The 19,312-nt window shown below is 37.1% G+C and overlaps 1 long non-coding RNA gene across 1 annotated transcript in view; it reads left to right on the forward strand.

Moving 5' to 3' along the window:
* The first annotated feature begins 11,697 nt into the window (after positions 1-11,697).
* Positions 11,698-19,312, forward strand: part of LOC147911774 (uncharacterized) — a 60,244-nt gene continuing 52,629 nt past the window's right edge. Inside the window, exon 1 of the long non-coding RNA XR_015550377.1 lies at positions 11,698-12,206. This is a non-coding gene — a long non-coding RNA (uncharacterized LOC147911774). The remainder of the gene's footprint in view (positions 12,207-19,312) is intronic.

The raw sequence follows: 19,312 nt of genomic DNA on the forward strand, positions 1-19,312 counted from the left end.
TTTTGCTGTGGAAGATTAGCTCAGAGCTAATCTTCCTCCTTCCTCCACAGCTAATCTGTGCCAATCTTCCTCCACTTTATGTATGGGTCGCTGCTACAGCATGGCTGATGAGTGGTGTAGGTCCATGCCAGTGATCCAAACCTGGGAACCCAGGCCGCCAAAGCAGAGCACACTGAACTTAACCACTACGCCATGGGGCCAGCCCAGTGCGATTTTTTGGGAGCACTTTCTTACCTTCTGGCACTACAAGATACTCTAGGTTTGTCTTGTATATTTCCTACCCTAGTCCTAGAATCAGCCATTTCTCCAAGGAGTCCTGGTTCCTTTTATTGGAGAATAGTATTAAAAACTAGGATCTCGGTGCTAGGTGTGTTCATTGCTAGTGGACTGTTCAGTTTATTTTTTTTAACAAGTGATGTACAATGCAGATATCTCTGAACTTGACCTTAAACCATCCCTGACCCTCCATCTATTCCATAATCTCATTCCAACAAGACTCCAAACCCGTCCCTTATGTAAAATCAGTGCTTTCTACTACCAAATAATATAGCAAACAAACATTTCTGGTACTTATTCCATCACTAAGAGAATATCCCCTGATTATATGTAAGAATCTCTATATTTCATGGCCAAGTAGACATCTATCCCCATCACCCCTTCCCTGATCCCACCCTATCTGTACTATGTACTGTTTTTCTGATGAATATGTAAAGTATTCATCCTTAGTACATCCCTTATCGTAACACTTTCTTCAACCTCTCATCCACTGCTGACTTGACCTCTATCCCTGACTTCAATGTAGTACCTTTATCTTATGTAAGATCAGTACTTTCAATTATCAATTATATAGGAAATAGACATCCTCCAACCTTCACAAAATTCCTGATCCATTCTATCTCTAACTCCTATCCTAACACTCATATAATAAAAATGCTGTTTTAGGAGCAGCTAATGTGAAAAATGGACATACATGACCCTCAACCCATCACTGACACTCGCTTGATCCCTTACTCCTACCAAGCCCCTTTTCAGTTGTAGATCACTCTTTTTCATTGTCTGAGTAATGTTCAAAACAAACATCCCTGATTTTATCGCATCACTGACCTTGATGCCATCTTTAACTCTCAGCAACTATTTGGCACACATCTGCTCCTTTATCCCCTGTAATACCAGTGATTGTGTGATTAGTAAGTAATACGAGAAAGAAATGTCCTTAATTTTGCATTCATCCCTAACCATCATCCTATTTTAAATCGCTTTTTACTACTAGTAATGTTATAAACAGAAATCTCTGATCTTCATTCACACCAACAGCTGTCATGTAATTCTTTCATTTAAGTAAAACCACTACTTTATATTATCAAGTATTCCTCCCCAAAAAGAACCTCTGCGATACTCACCATATACATGATCCTGATTCATCACTATCACTTACATCACATCTGTACCCAGTTTTCCTAATCTTTATGTTGTCCCTGATAACCATGATATTCTGTCTTATGTAAATTCCCCATTGTCCAAAATTACCAAGTAATGTAACAAACAGAACTGATTCTTGTATACCTCATGCTGACTTCATCCTAGTCCCCCATATCATCCCTTACTATAAATAAAATCACCATAGTTTTAAAAATTAAGTAATGTGAGAAAAGCATGCCTGACCCTTACCACATCTCTAAAGCAAACATGATCTTACACTCTCTGTAAAAATCACTGTTTAAAATTAGCAAGGAGGGGCCGGCCTGGTGGCGCAATGGTTAAGTTCGTGCATTCCGCTTTGGCAGCCCGGGGTTCACTGGTTCGGATCCTGGGCACAGACCTACTCACCACTCATCAAGCCAAGCTGAGGCGGCGGCGCCTGTAGAAGAACTAGAAGGACCTACAACTAGGATATACAACTATGTACTGGGGGCTTTGAGGAGAAAAAAAAAAAGAAAAGAAAAAAAGAGGAACATTGGCAACAGCTGTTAGCTCAGAGCCAATCTTCCTCAAAAAAAAAAAATTAGCAAGGAAAATGTGAAACAGTCTTCCTCAACCCTTATTCAATCCCTGACCCATTCTCTTTCTCTGACACTCTTCATAGCTGTTCTTTATCACATCATTCCACTGACGGAAACCCCCAACCTCGTCTCATCCTTACTCATAAACTCTTACCTAAATCCTCTACACTATACCATATCTTACAGTATTAAAAAGTTACTATTCTTAAGTACCAAGCAGTTTGAGAAATTGTCCTTGATACACACCTAATCCCAAACCTTCACTCTAACCCTGACCCTCTTACCTTGGAATATTATTTGTTTTCAAAAATAAAAATAAATATGAGAAAGAGAAACCTTTCATTCTATGAAAAATCCCAGTATCATTACCAAGCAATATGCGTTACAGTCCAGAGATTTGTAACAGGGATTATAACACGGGGTCTGAAACAGTGCAGGTGCTCAATAAATGTTAAGTGAATGGAAATAGACAGCTGCACTGATGAAATGGTTAATTCCAGCCATTGGAGTCAAAGGTGGCACTTTCTGTAAAGTTCTCTGTTGGCATTTGTGATCATGGATGGACATAATTTAGCTGCATAAATGCTAATCAGAAAAAGAAAACAGATCACTCGAGGAGAATGAGGTTAGAGGTGGTAATGAATGTGTGTGTGTGTGTGTGTGTGTGTGTGTGTGTGTAGGGAAGTTCACCTTTTTCTTCCCCTCTCCTTTCTCTTCTTCTCCTCTCCACTTCTTCCCTCCCTGTAACTGCCATTTCTAACGATCCTTTGCGGTTCTTCACCCTCATCTTCCAAAGCCTGGCTGCAGACAGAGGAACAATAGCCACTCTCCACTCCTCCCTTCCCACGGACCCTCAGATGACCAGCACCCAGACAATTATTATTTTAAGGATATGACTATTGACTTTGCTGGGAGACATTCAGGGCATAGCAGGGCTAGCACTTGCAGAAACAAGAGATTTAAAAAAACCTAACAAAGTTCTCAAAATCTACATCCTGTTTCTGTGGTTCCCAGCTTCATTTTGACTCCATGATAGTCCCTGAACCAAGATCCCAGTCGTCTCTTGCATTCTCCTTTGTTTTCCCCTCCTCTCAGCTTGCTGTCTTTTGAGAAACTAAGGCCTGAAGATAGAAAGTATTTAGAACTCCAGGAGGTGTCCCCTTGATTCTGTATGACAGTGGTCCCAGAGGCTCTCCAGAAAGGGTGACCTCTTACCCCCAATTTCACTAGGCCTCTGCCTTTTATTCAGGAATGATTTCTGTCGATTTTGTGTAAGATCATATCATAGATAAGGTTATAACTTGTGTCTAGAGATCATTCTAATATACTTCTGGGGCCTGGCCTAACATAAATACTAGTCTGAACCATCATATACTTACTTCAGTGAAGCCATCCCCATGAAGAGGAAGTACACATTTGACCACAATGAGGTTTCTAGAAAATGCTCTTTCTCTAACTAGGAAATAATGTGGGTGAAGATATCTTCAGTCCTAGATGCAGGGGACAGCAAACTTTCTGTAAAGGGCCACACAGTGAATAATTCAAGCTTTGCAGGCCATATATGGTCTCTGTTGCATGTTCTTTATTTTTTTTTAACAATCCTTTAAAAATGTAAAAACTGTTCCTAGCTTTTGGGCCTTACAAATACAGGTCACTGGTCAGATTTATTCTATGGGCCATAGTTTTCCAACCCCTGTTTAGAAAGTCAGTCTTACCTCACAAATCCATCAAAGGCCTCAACTGTTTCTTGGGCTTTCCATAATACCAGTGCAGGTTTATGATGAATTTGCCTTCTCTGATGCCCTGAAAAGAGACTATGAGGGAGAAGCAAAGTTTCATATGTACACATGGATACCCAATAGTCCCAAGATGACTTATTGAAAAGGCAGTCATTTCCCCATAGATTTGAAATGCTACCACTGTCGTATATTGCATGTCTCATTCAGATAGCTATGGATTTCTCATCAATAAATATGGAGGCTAAAATACAATGGAATATCTTCTTGAAATTGCTGACAGGAAAAAAATCCACCCAGAATTCTGTATATTGAAAATATCCTTCACAGGTGAAGGCAAAATAAATGTTTTCATACAAAAGAAAACTAAGATTATTTGTCACCAGCAGACATGCACTAAAATAAAATGCTATAGGACATTCTTCAGGCTGAGGAAAAATGACACCAGAAGGTTACAAAGATCTTTAGGAGCCAGTAAAGAACATCAGAAATTTTGACTATCTATTTGGGTAAATACAAAAGACCATATTTCTATTTAGTTACTTTAAAATACATATGAATGATTAAAGCAAAAATTATAGCATTAATTTGTGGAGTTTATAATGTATATGGATGAATTACATATGACAACTATAGCATAAAGGATACTGGGGAGTGGTAAATGGATCATTATTGTTGTAAGGATTCTATATTCTGCATGAAGTGGTAAAATTTTAACTCTAGGAAGATTATGAAAAGTTAAGGACACATATTGTAATTTCATTAATTTTTTTCTCTTATTTGTCCATTTTCTAATTTATTAATATTTGCTCTTATATTTATTATATCTTTTCTTCTGCTTGTGTTAGGCTTAATTTGCTCTTGATTTTTGAGCTCCTTAAGATGGAGGCTTCAATAGTTGGTTTTAAAACATTCTATTCTTCTAATATAACCATTTTAGAGCTATACATTTATATCTACATACTGCTTTACTTACATCTCACAAATTTTGATATGTTTTTGTTTTCAGTTCAGAATATTTTAAAATTTCCATTGTATTTCTTTTTTTTTTTTTTTTAACCCGTGAGTTACTTAGAAGTGTGTTGTCTAATTTCAAAATATTTGGAGATTTTTCCAGAGTTCTGTTTTCTTTATTTCTAATTTATTTTTGTTGTGGTCAGAAAACATATTCTGAATAATTTCAATCATTTCAAAATTAATTGACACTTGTTTTTATTCCCAAGCATATGGTCTTTTTTGGTGATTATTTTATGTGCTCTTAAAGAGAAAGTATATTTTTCCATTGTGTGGAGTGTTCCTATAAGTCAATTATATTGATTTGGTTGATACCATTGTTTGTCTCCTCTATCCTTACTGATTTTCTGTCTACTTGATCTTATAATTACTGAGAGAGGAGTATGAAATTGCCAACTATAATTGTGGATTTGTATATTTCTTCCTTTAATTCTGTCCGTATTTGCTTAATAATTTTTGAAACTCTGTTTTAGTCACATATTTTAACAATGTTTTATTTCCTTGATGAATTAAACTTTTATTATTATGAAATATCCCTCTTCTCCTCTGATAATATGTTTTGTCCTGAAATCTACCTTCACGACATTTATATAGCTCCTTTAGCTTTCTTATGATTAATGTTTGTATTACATAACTTTTCCATCTGTTTAATTTTAGTCTATGTTCTGCAGATTCAATATACATTAAACATCCTATGAGTTGCTGTTCCTTACTTATCCATACTGACAACTTCTCCCTTTAATTGGAATTTAGTCTATTTATATTTAATATTCATATGGTTGGGTTTACATCTACCATTTTGCTATTGTTTCTATTAGTCCCATCTGGTATTTCTTCCTTTTTGCTATTTTTGTATCATCTTTTGAATTATTTGGGTGCTATTTAACATACCATTTTATTTCATCTCTTGACTTATTAGATATACCACTATTTGTGGTAAATGCTAGAGTTTAAAATGTGAAAATTTTATTATATTCTACTTTCAAATAATATTATACTCATTTAGGTATGAAATAATGCAATAAAGTTACAAGAGGATACTTCCCTACTCAAATCTTCTGGTTTTATTTACAGACATTTTACTGCTACATGTTTTAAATACCACAATATATTGTTATTATTTTTATGTAGTCAATTTCCTTTAAAGAAATTAAGAAAATATAAAGCCTGTTTTATATTTACCCATATGTTTATTATTTCCAGCAATCTTCATCTCTTCTTGTAGTCTGGAGCTTCCATATGTTACCATTAAACTTCAGCTTGAAGAACTTCCTTTAAAGTTTATTCTAGAGCAGGTCTGCTGGTGATGAATTCTATCAGCTTCTGTTTGCCTAAAAATGTCTTTATTTTGCCTTAACTTTTGATGGCTATTTTTTCTAGACAGAAAATTATGGATTGACAGATTTTTCTAATAGCAGTTTATAGATGGTATTCTTTTGACTACTTTGCATCAAATTTAATGAAAAGTCATCTGTCATTCTATAGCTGTTCTCCTCTATGTAATCAGTCTTTTTATTCAGCCTACTGTTAAGATTTTCTCTTTATCAGTGGTATTCAGAAATTTGATTGGTTTTCCTTATTTGGTTTTCTTTGTGTTATTTGATCTTCCTCAATCAGAACATTTATAATTGTTATTGAATCTGATAAATTGTTTACTTGTATTTCTGCAAATATTTTTCTGCCCTTCACTCCTGCAGTTTCTCTCTTTTCCTTCATGAACTCGAAGTACATGAATGTTAGTTTGATATTATCCCAAAGGTCACTGAGACTCTTTCCATCTTTTTAGCCTTATTTATCTTTGTGCTTAAGATTGGTTGATTATTGTTGTGTTTCATATCCACTGATATTTTTTCTGCGGTGTTAAATATACTATTCAGCATCCAGTGAATTTTTCATTTCATATAATTTTTCAACTTTAGAATTTCCCTTTGGTTCTGATTTATAGTTTCTATTTGTTTATTTAATTTTCTGTTTTGCTCCCTTATTATGGTCAGATTTTCCTTTAAATACTTGAATGTATTTATAAGTGCTCTTTTATAATCCTGGTTTGGTCATTAAATTTATTCAGCTATATCTGGGCCAGGTTCTATTGACTACTTTTTCTCTTTGTTATGGGTCCTATTTTCATGCTTCTATGTACATCTGAAGTTTTAGATCACATACACACATATACTCCTTCAAATACATAAGGGAATTTTCTTCAGACCTCATAAAGACTAAATTCCAATCTCTATATCTCACACCATTGATTTAGAGGAGAAAATCAAATTATTGGACCATAGAGATCAAACCCTCTCAGTTTTCTAAGAAAATGAAAGACTATTTTCTCTACTTTATGATTACCTACAACCATAAATACATTTGATTCTAAAATGTGAATATGCACAAAGCAAAGTATCTGGAAGGCTTCTAAGCAAATTACTAGCAGGATCTACCTCTCAAGAATACAAGGTAGATTATATGTCAATTATATCTCAATCAAGCTGGGAAGGAAAAAGAATACAAGGTAGAGCCTACATGTTTTAATTATGCCTGTTTTAAGGATTAAAATTTTGAAAACAAACAAGTGTTACTTTTGAAATTCACAGAAAACTAGAAAAAAAGGTCTCAATATAAATTTAATGAAACTTCAAGTTATAGAAGATCATTTATTGTAAAATGCTGTTTTTCTATAAAAATAGACTCAGTTCTATGTACATGCTGGAATGATTAAATGTCCTACCTTTAATGGTCATGGAAACAAAAGCTGTTGGCAAATTGTTACTTAACATAAAATCCAGCCTTCTTAGGTATATTTAATGACATTTGAAGTGGCCTTGCTATAAAAGACCTGAGGCAAGCATGGAAAAAGGAAAAATTTCAAACCACAAGAAAATTCCATATATAGATCATGTCAGTTGAAATTTGGAGCAAAATACCCCAGTGTGCAAGCACAGAAACACACATATACACACACACATGCACACAAATACAATGCATATACAAGAAAGGGCAGCATGCAATAGAATGAAATATCAATTGAGTTGATGTCATCAAGAGTATCCTCTCTTTCCTGTTTTATAATGGCTGGATTTATTGTTTCTTTTCCAGATGCATACATTATCTTTAGAATTTTATCAACAACAGGGCCGGCCCCCTGGCTTAGCGGTTAAGCGCGCGTGCTCTGCTACTGGCGGCCTGGGTTCGGATCCCGGGCGTGCACCGACGCACCGCATATCCGGCCATGCTGAGGCCGCATCCCACATACAGCAACTAGAAGGACGTGCAACTATGACATACAACTATCTACTGGGGCTTTGGGGACAAAAAGGAGCAGGATTGGCAATAGATGTTAGCTCAGAGCCGGTCTTCCTCAGCAAAAAGAGGAGGATTAGCATGGATGTTAGCTCAGGGCTGATCTTCCTCACACACACAAAAAAAGAATTTTATCAACAACAAAGAAAATTTATGAGTATTCATTATCCGAATGCTGAGTGAAGAAACAATGACACAAAACTCCACCTACAGTATGACTGGGATATAATTGAAGAAAATAAATAATGACGTGTTGATCTGTGGGTGCATGTTTGTGTGTTTCAAGCACCTTGTGAGCAAATAGAGGAGTTTATTGATGAGCAGTAGGCTATATTTATTTAGTTAAATAATATCAGCTCTCATGAATGGTTGTACATCTTGTTTACAACATTTGAACACATGTACCCGTTAAGCTTGCCATAGTAGTTCCCTTGGGATAAATTGATCTGAGATGAAGTGTTTCCATATGTCTTTCGGAGATTTGTGTATTCTGAAAGATTCTTCACAATGTTTATATTAAATTGTAATTCATTAGCAAACCCAGAACAAACGTGTAGAAAAAATGATTGGCGACAACTTGCTGTGTTGACCACATGAGGCCTAAGTAAGGAATCTATATCTCTGAGCATACACAACAGGAGGATTAAAGATACAACCATATTTTACATGTCCTTGTCTGTTTGAGGCAGCATTATCTGTGACTTCCTTGTACTTCTTTATAAATGGCTGTTGTACCTGGACTTATTGTTAAGAAGCATGTCTAATTCTGAGAAATTCCAAATGTAAGAGGCTACTCTTTAAAAAAATAACCAGTATTTCAAAGAATATTTAATGAAGCTTGGAAAGTATTCTAGCCACAATAAGTGCAGGAAAAATATTTGAACGCTGGAGGTATGAAGGAATTTGAATTTTATTTTTAAAAAGTAATTAGTATAAGTAAGAGGTGAGAATGACATTTTAAAAGTCTTTATTCTTGTTGGGATTGAACTACCATTATTCTTGGCCTTATGATTTCTCAAAATTTGAACATTTGTCTGCAGCAGGTATTTCTTTTCTAAATATCTCGGAACAGCTGGCCCCGTGGCTTAGTGGTTAAGTGCGTGCGCTCTGCTGCTGGCGGCCTGGGTTCGGATCCCGGGTGCGCACCAACGCACCACTTCTCTGGCCATGCTAAGGCCGAGTCCCACATACAGCAACTAGAAGGATGTGCAACTATGACATACAACTATCTACAGGGGCTTTGGGGGGAAAAATAAATAAATAAAATTATTTAAAAAATCTTGGATGATAAGGCTTTTCCTACAGGAGAATAAAGAAATTCCAAGTTCTCCAAATATATATATATATTGAAATATGTATATGGAAATTGTATAAGATGATGAATATTTTGTTTAAAACTACCTTCAGCATGCATTCGATTATGTTTAAAAAGGAACAAACATACATATTAATACATTCATATATATCCATCTGTATGTGTACATGTGTAAAAATTATATATTTTTAATCATGGTGATTATTACAATAAGGATGCAATTAAATTTCACCCAAACTTCACCTTCTGTGTCCATATATGCATGTGTGTGAGTTTGTGTTGTGTATGTATTTGTATATATATATGTGTGTGTGTATGTGTATGTATGTGTGTATATGTATGTATATGTATACAAACTGATATTTAGCTTCATACACAATGAGTTTACATTAAAATGGGATTTATTCATATATCATGGTTTGGATCATATTTTCACTTCTGTTTTCTGGACAGTTAGTCATCATCATGAAAAATTTTCAAGACAATTTTTAGTAAATAAATATAGAGGGAAACATTGATGAATGGTTATTGATGAATATAAAAGATATGAATGCTTTCACCTTGAAGCTTTGATAGAGTACGCCACCTGGATCACAATGTTAGAGTGATGTAGATGTAAACTTTATTTATATAGTAATGTAACCTGTTGTTACATTTATAATAATAAAATGTTGAGATTAAATTTTAGATAAAAATGGAGGTTACTTTTTTGAGAAGGGGAAAAATACTCTATATTTTCTGAGGCATATATGTGTAGTTGTGATTCAATATTTGTTTAAGAATATATATGTACACATGTTAGCATAATAAAGATTAGAAAATGTAGATCTTCAAATCATGATACCTTAGGGGTGGCATCATAGGCATTAAATTTCTAGTTGTTAAGTGTCTTATGAACTGAACATTTCTTCATTGAGATCCTAATATTTTTAGTAAATGTGGCAATGAAAAATCTCTCTGCCAATGTTTTGTTTACTAAAAATCAGGTCTTGCAAATTTTTAATGAAAGTATGATCCAAACCACGACATACAAATAAATTTCATTTTAATGTAAACGTATTGTTGTGTGTGAAGCTAAATATACACGTTTGTATGTGTATATTGAAATGAGTGCATGAGTATATGGAAACTGAGTTTGTATGTGTATGTTGAAACATAATCCAAATGTTCATCAGTGGTACTAACAGGTACTATTTATGACAGTGCTTTACTCTTGATCAGCACGTGGTTATTTTCTGAATCCTTCGCAAGCACCATGTCTTAGTTACTTATGAGAAAACGCTATATGACTGATCCCTAAGACATAATCAGTGACACACACACACATACAATAAAATCATAGGAAGCCACTGAAGGTCCTGTAATGACGTAGGTACATGCCTGTTTTCTAACGTTAAATGAAACCATGAGGCTAAATCACATCCCCTATGACTGGAATTTATACATATTTGAGTATTTGTATCATTCCAAGTGGGCACTGTATAGCACGCAGTCTTGAGAACTATCTAGAGATTTATCTTAGGGTTCCAGGCAAATAGTTGCTTCTCCCTAAATAGTGCCCAGGCCAGAAAATGCAGGACTCCCAGGGAACCTGGGAAGTGAGCCAGGTCAAGAACCACGTGTACCGGTGCCTAGATTTGCTCTTCTTCAAGCCCTTAGGTGAAACCATTTTCTTTTCCCCCGTAGGACTGGGTCCCTGAAGTTTGCCCCCTGATATCCCAAGACAATTTGATACCAAGAGAAAACACTTGCAATATTATGCTAAGTGAGGAGAAAGTAGAACTGCAAAGACTAGGTAGGTGTAAATTGAGTTCTTGAACCGAAAAGATGCCTGATGAGAGTATAGGTTTTGGCCCCAGTTTGACTGCAGATAGAAACCAAAAGCAAAATCACAATGGTGTGAGCAGGTTTCTTCAAACTGGACAAGAAGCAAGGCAGCCATATTTCCTGCCGCCTTTGTCTCTTGGTCGCATTTTTTTCACACCAGAAGGGCGGGAGAAGAGGGCATGGGGACAGTGTTAGATAGAATTTCTGGAGCAACACTGCCATCTTGAGGAAATCGCGGGAAAAAGCCCCAAGGCTTCCTCTCGGAAACGACTTTTAGTTTGGAAAGGTCCATTCTATGGGGAGACTGATGGGCCAGGCCCCAAGCAGGAGCTCAGTGCCTCCTCCAGAGGACTACCTGGAGCTCTGGACAAAGGTGGGGTCAGGTGTAGGAGCTTGCCAGGGGGGAGGCAGGACAGCTAGCAGTTGCCAGGAAGTCCGGACACAGGAAGTCGTGGGGTGGGGTCTTGGTATTCTCCCAGTGTGGGCGGGACCAGAGGAATCCACTAACAGACAAAGTACTGGGCCTGTGAGTGTTGGTCTCTTTCCCAGCCCCTCAGAGCACGTGGTGTTCCCATGCTCTGGGGCCTGGGCCCTTTTTGGTAGCAGAGTCTGAGAACAGAGGACAGGACAGTTCCGGCTTATAGCAGGACCTAGTGTACTTGCTGGAGGTCTCAGGTGCACCCAAATTGGACCTGGGAGAGCCTGAAGAGAAGTGGAATCACCCAGCCAAGCCAAGAAGGGTTAGTACTTTTGCTAGGAGAGCAGATCTCGCACAAACAGATGGGAACCAAAAACAGGTGAAGAGGATTGAAGATGAACTCACCTTTTAAAAGTCTTTGTCTGCCGGAGGTGGCATTACCTGTGACCTCGCTTCACTTCTTCACACATGGCTGTTGTAGCAGGTACATTGTAACGAAGCATGATTGTTTCAGAAATGCAAAAACAGGTGGCAAAATTTTAAAGCATGTTAGAATTCCAAAGACTATTTTGTGATGTTTTAAAAAGCATTCAAGCTACAAGGTAGGAAAACTTGTTTTAATGATCAAAGTAAAAGGGGATTTGAATATTGTTTTTTAAAAGTACATGTATGTGCAAAGTGAAGAGATAAGAATGCATGGCGAAGACATTTTTAAGTGGTTGTTTCTTCTGATTGAGGTACCATTTGTTTTCTACTTTATAATTACTCAAAATTTGAATGCTTTGCCAGCAGCACGTATAACTTTTGTAATTTCTTGGAATAGAAAGGTCTTCTAGAGTAAAATATAAAAATTTTCAAGCACTCAGAAATATATATTGATATGCAAGTATGCAAACGATATAAGGTTGTGCTGAAGACTTTTTGCAAGACTACACCCAGTATGTGTCCAATTGTGTTTAAAGAGAAGCAAACGTGTGTGTGTAAACATTTATATATAATATATGTATGTATTTATATATAATATATATGTATATATAAACATTTTTAAAAGCTACATATTTACAATGATGGTCAGTGTTATAAGTGAGTATGCTTTTCAACTTGAAATTCTCAGTCAACATATTTATATTTAAAGGAGACATTAATGAAAGATAGTAACTGCATGTAAAGGATGTGAATGCATCCACCTTAAAGTTTTCTTAGGATACACATCTGGGTAACTGAATTTGAGAGATACCAACTTCAACCTTCATTTATTGAATTCTGTTTTCTTTCTTTACAGTTTTAAAAGAAAACTTTAAGATAAAAATTTGGTGTAAATAATGACAAATATAAAAAGGAAACCCTAATGCTCTGGGGCATGAGTATTTAGTTCCAATATTAGTTTTAGAGTATATATATGTCATCATATTAATGATTAGGTGAGGCAAGTCTCAAAATCAAGACTCCTGAGGGTGGCATTATAGGTATCTTACGTCCTGTGTATGAATTTAAAAAGATGAAGTAAGAAGTTAATTAGTATTCTTTAATTAATGGATCAATTAAGTAGTTCTTTGCAAATGTTTTATTGTCTAAAATCCAGGTCTTGCAAGTGTTTCATGATAATTTCAAGCTACCAAGGAGTGAGAAGTGAAAATTTGGGATCTAAAACATGATGCATATATAAATCCAATTTAAATGTAAATTTATTATAGTTTATTACCGTAAACAAGGAACTATCTGTTGTGTGTTGAAAGAGTGGGAGTAAATATGCAAAAGGTTATCAGTGCTTAATACAGTATTTTATCACAGCACTTTTACTCTTGATCAGCACATGGTTATTTTTTTAATCCTTTGCAAGCACCATGTGTTAGTTACTTATGAGAAAACACTATAAGACTGATCCCTAAGACTTAATTAGAGGCTTACAGATACATAATAGTAAAATCATAGGAAGCCACTGAAAGTCATATAATCACATGCATGGAAACTTGCTTGTGTTTCAATGTTAAATGATGAAACCATGAGACAAAATCATGTCCTTTCTGCCTGGAATTTATATGTTGAAGTATATGTGTCACTCCAAGTGGGACAATGTATGGAATTCAGACTTGACAGATATCTGGACCCTCCTCTTAAGGTTCCAGCCAAATGGCTGCCTCCCACTCAACACAAAGCCTAGAGCCCACTCAGAAAACAGAGGAGGACTCCCAGGGAACCTGGCAGTGAGATAAATCAAGAAGCATGTGGCCTGGTGCTTAGATTTGCTCTTGTCCAGGCCCTTATTTCCATTATTTTCTTTACTCTTAGCCCTGGATCCATAAAAATTGCCCATTGAAGCAAATAACATGGGAAAATGTTGAGGATCAAGGCTGAGTGAATAGCAGACCTGCAAAACCTTGGTAGAGTGGAAATGGAATTCTTGAAAAGAAAACATGGCTGATGAAGTTAGGTGGTTTACGCCTCAGTTTAATTTCTGAGGGAAACTAGGAGCAAAAGTACATCTGTTTGAGCAAATTTCTTCCAAACGGGGCTGTTAGCTGGGCAGCTTTGTTTCCCGACTCCTTTGTCTCTTGGCTTTTTTTCATATTAAATGGGCGGGAGTAGATGGGGAGGGCTGGGTTAATTGGCTTTTCCAGAGCAATACTGCCACCAAGAGGAAGTTTTTGACAAAACCCAAAGTTGTTAGAACTCCTGTGAGGCCTAGCAGCTGATAAAGATTTGGCCTTTTGTGAGGCTGAGTGAACCCTGGCCCTGAGCTGGGCCTCCTTCCCTTCAAATCTGAAGCACTTGGGTTTGGCTGTCCTTGAGGCCGTTTTTGGTTAAGGGCAGCCAAGGAGGATTTGGACACATTTGAGAAAGCATGCCTCAATGGTCTAGTACCATATGAAGATATAAGGTGGCCTCTGACCTCTTCACCCTACTTCAGCTAAGCAGATAGCAAAGAAACCCTGTATCGGATGAACTAAGCTGCCTGCTTTGATGTAGTAGTTTGACTTGACCATATGCTAGACTGCGGAAGCTAGATATGTGAAGACAGTACCCCATATCTGAAGTTAGAATTGTGTGTGACAGAAGAGGTAGCCACAGCCCTGGAATTCCTCAGGCTCAAGAATTTTGGGTTCATACATTTTGGTTTACAGTAAGACGCTACATTTGGCCAGGGAGTAGATGGAAGTCTAACGCAACAGTACCTTTCTGAGTCCCAGGAATTTAAGCATGACACCATGACCAGTAACAGGAGATTGTAACTATTGGCAACTCTAACTACTGCTCAACCAATGACACTCATCTCAGATCAAAAGCTGTTTCAAAATGAAAAGTTAAAAAAAAACCCACCCAGTAGAAAAGGTGGCAAAGGAAAGAGCAGGCACTTCCCAGACAATCAAAGGCCATGCAACACAAGTCTATTAGCAGAGATTTTCCAATTCACCAGTACCAAAGTAAATTGCAATTCAACATGTTCTCCTGTACTATAATACCCTTCACTCTTCATCATAACCCTGAACAAGCCACTGATAATGAAGCCATTAATATCACTCAGTTTGTGTAATGATTTGTAGAATCAGACAAGCTGCTACCAGGTGAGAAGCATTGTTAATTGGCTCAACTCTTTGGAAGTCAGTTGGTCAACATAAATCTTTCACATGGGAATACCATTTGTCCAGAGACTCTGCCTCTCAAAAGTGATCATATAGCCATATTCCCACAGGAAAGCAGAGAGGTGGGGCCAAGGAGGATCATTGAGGTTTCCTTTGCAAGACTGGAGAGTGGGTAAGGGCCAAGGGTCCATTTTCTGGGTTCAGCTACAGCAGATTCAGCTATAGCAGGCAGTCTTCATAAGCCTTTGGAAAGATTGAAATCCATTCTCTTGAGTCCTTATCAGGAGTGATGTCCATACCTTTGACTCAGGGAAGAAAAAACAGTGTTGGAACTTTGGAATCAAACTATCCTAGGTGGCTAATACGAGGAAAATGAAATGGAAAAATAAGGTCTGTCTTTCTCTACTTATTACATACATGCTTAATTCAAATCGAATACATAAAAAAATTATGAATTCAAAAAAGTGAATAGGCACAAGGAAAGTATCTGGAAAGCATACAACCAAACAACTAACAGTGTCTAACTTTCTGGAATGATGTTTCCAATGGCTTGCCTTCAAGTTTTTTTTTTTTTTTTTTTTTAAAGATTTTATTTATTCATTTTTTTCCCCCCAAAGCCCCAGTAGATAGTTGTACGTCATAGGTCCGCATCCTTCTAGTTGCTGTACGTGGGACTCGGCCCCAGGTTGGACGGAGAAGTGGTGCCTCGGGGCGCGCCCGGGATCCGAACCCGGGCCGCCAGCATCAGAGCGCGCGCACTTCAACCGCTAAGCCACGGAGCCGGCCCTGCCTTCAAGTTTTAACCTTACACTTGTCTGATCTGGAAATGTTGAAAGTGAGAAAAGCTTGCGTTTGAAATTAAAAAAAAAAAATCAAGAAACCAACATCATCCCAATATGCAATTAAAAGAGTATGTCATAAGATCTATTTTTCTTTTAAAAATGTGCACAGGTCTATGTGCATGCAAGATTTAAAGGCTACACTCTTAATTGTTATGCAAACGGAATGCTATTTCCAAATTCGGCTTAACAGAAAATCCAGTTTTCTGAAGCATATTTAATATTATGTGAAGAGGCTTATGCAATGATATAAGAAAGACCTAAGAAAACGATGGATAGAAGAAAGCAACTCAAACTGCAAAGATATTCCACATGTATCGTGTAAGTCAAAATCCTTACCAAGAAACCTGACAGCCTTTACACATGTGCCCACACATGTACAACTATATAATAAACATAACAAAAATGAGAATGCAATAGATCAGACATCAATGGTGTATCTATTGAGTTCCTGTAAGTTAGGGTATCATGTCTTTACTGCTTCTATTTGCTCAATTTACTGATTCTTTTCCAGATGCGTGTTGTTATTATGATTTGATCAACAATAAAGGAATGCTATGAGATTTAACCATAAAAAACTACCATGTTGCTCATGAATAGTTAACGATATTAGCAAGTGCCCACTGTCCAGTGTTGAGTCAAAAATTCATGGCACCACACTCCATGTACAGTGTGACTAGGATGGATTTGAAGAAAAGAGATGGAAATGTTTAGAGTGTGTGTGTGTGTGTGTTTAGCATTGTGCTGATAGGGAGTATAATGATGACATGTAGACTAAATCTCTTTAGCTCTCCTGAATAGTTGTATATCATTTTTATAATATTTATACCAACATACTCATCAAGCTGCTAATAGTGGTTCCCTGGAGAAAGAAGGATTTGGGATAAAGTGTTTCCATTTGTTCTTGATAGAGTGTGTATTCTAAGAGATTTTTCAAGAAGCCAATAATATATTTGTAATTTGAGAACCAATCCAGAACAAATATGTACAGAAGAAATTATTGACATAACTTGATTTATTGGCCATTTGAGACCTAATGTATTTATATCTCTCACTGGTCATAGAAAACAAAAGGATTCAACACCTCCATATTTTGAAAATCCTTGTCTGCTTAAGTGGGCATTACTTGTGACCTCACTGCACTTTATACATGGCTAATGTGTCTGGAAATTTTGTAAACAAGTATGCTTAATTCTAAGAAATGCAAAAAGATGAGAGACAACATTACAAATACAAAGTATTCCCAGGAATATTTAATAATGTTTGCAAAGACCTCAAACTATAATCAGTGAAGAAAGCATGTTTGAACACTTGAGGTACAAAGGAACTGGAATTTTAGGTTAAAAAATATACATGCACAGGAAAGACATGAGAATGTACGGTAAAGACAGTTTAGAAGTTATTTCTTCTGGTTTTGTTTGAGGTGCCATTTATTTTTGGCTTTATAATTTTTCAAAATGTGAACAGGTTGTCAACAGCAGGTGTTACTCTTTTAATTCCTTGGAAGAGAGACCTCTTTCTAGAATAAAGTGTAAAGAAATTTCAAACTGGGGAAAATATATATTGATATGGGACCATGCAATTTATATAAGGTTATGCAGAAGACTTTTGCAAAACTACACCTGAGTCAAATTATAATTAAGGAGAAACAAATGTGCATATATATATAACATATATATACTATATATTAAATATATAATAAATAGGGCAATAAAAAGCATTTTTCATAGTGATTTATTTACTAAAATGAGGACTTGCAAAATTTACATAATATTCTCAAAATGCCCAGGAATCATGAGTGAAAATTTCTTATGCAAACCGTAGTATACTAACATCCAATTTTAATATAAATTTATTGTTGTGTACGAATGCAAATATAGAACTCTGTGTGTATTGAGAAGAGTGGAAAGACATAATCCAAAAGGTTATCTGTGGTGGTAACAAATTTTATAGCAGTGCATTATTCTTGATCACCACATGATTATTTCTGAATCCTTGGCAAGCACATCTGGGTTACTAATGAGAAAAGGGTTTTAAGACCAATCTCTAAGAGATAAATGGTAACATACACACACACCCCTACACTCCCAATAAAGTCATAGGAAAGCAATTGAAGGCCATTTAATGACATGGGAAAGTGCTTGTGTTCCAAATGTTAAATGAAAGCATGAGACAAAACTCTGAGTAACCTCTGATGGAATATATATTTCCTGCCGTGTGGGGCGTTGTATGGCATATAGTGATGAGAGCTACGTGGGCCCTCCTTTTAGGGCCCCAGTCAAATGGCTGCCAACAGTTCAACACATAAGGCCTACATCTTTACCCAGAAAATGTAAGAGAATTCCTTGAGAGGTGTCGAGATGAGCCAGGCAAGGACACATGGATTGGTACCTCAAGATGCGCTCCTGGTTGAATTTCCAGCATTTTCTTTTTCTGTTTAGGCCTGGATCCTTGAGATTTGCCCCCAGAAGTAGACAACTTGATAACTTGGGAAAATGCTGGAAATGTAATGCTGAGTGAAGGAGAACAGAACTGTGAAGACTAGGCCTTAGTGGAACCTAATTCTTGTAAAGAGAAGATGCTTGATAAGGGTGGGTAGTTTTAGGCCTCAGTTTGATTTCAGATGAAAGCCAAAGCAAAAGTGCAGCAGTGTGAGCAGGTTTTCTCAAACTGGACAAGATACAAGGCAGCCATTTTTCCTGGCGCCTTTGCCTCTTGGTAGCGTTTTTTCAGAAAAGATGGGCGGGTGAAGAGGGCCTGGGGGGTGGGGAGGAACATACTTGTTGGCAAAGCTGGTGCACTACTGCCATCGTGAGGAAATAGTTTAAAAACAACCTATGCTGTTATTGCTTTGCTTCCATAAGGACTTTCAATTTTAAAAAGTCCATTCAGTGGAGAGGCTAACAGGCCCTAGCCCAAAATTCGGCCTCCCTGGCTTCTCTGAGTTATTCCAGGAGCTCTGGCCAAAGGCCTGATGCTGGTATGACAAAGGTGAGGTCCAGGTGTAGGAGCTGGCTAGTGGGGAGGCAGGACTGAGCCGTCAGCTGCCAGGAAGTCCCTGCACAGGAAGTTGTGGGGTGAGGCTTTGGCTTCCTCCCGGTGTGGGCAGGACTAGAGGAAGCCTCTCAGAGTTAAGTGCAGGGCTTGTTGGCATTTGTCTCCTGTCCCTGCCCATCAGAGGATGAGGCCAGCCTGCCTACAGTGTCCTGGAGCCTTAGAATCTTGGCTTCCTGTAGTAGCAGCATCACAGTGCGTAAAACAGGCTAATTCGAGGTGATATTTTACAGC

This window comes from Ceratotherium simum, chromosome X, assembly GCF_057802395.1.
Source record: "Ceratotherium simum simum isolate JZ-2026a chromosome X, ASM5780239v1, whole genome shotgun sequence".
Lineage (NCBI taxonomy): Eukaryota > Metazoa > Chordata > Mammalia > Perissodactyla > Rhinocerotidae > Ceratotherium > Ceratotherium simum.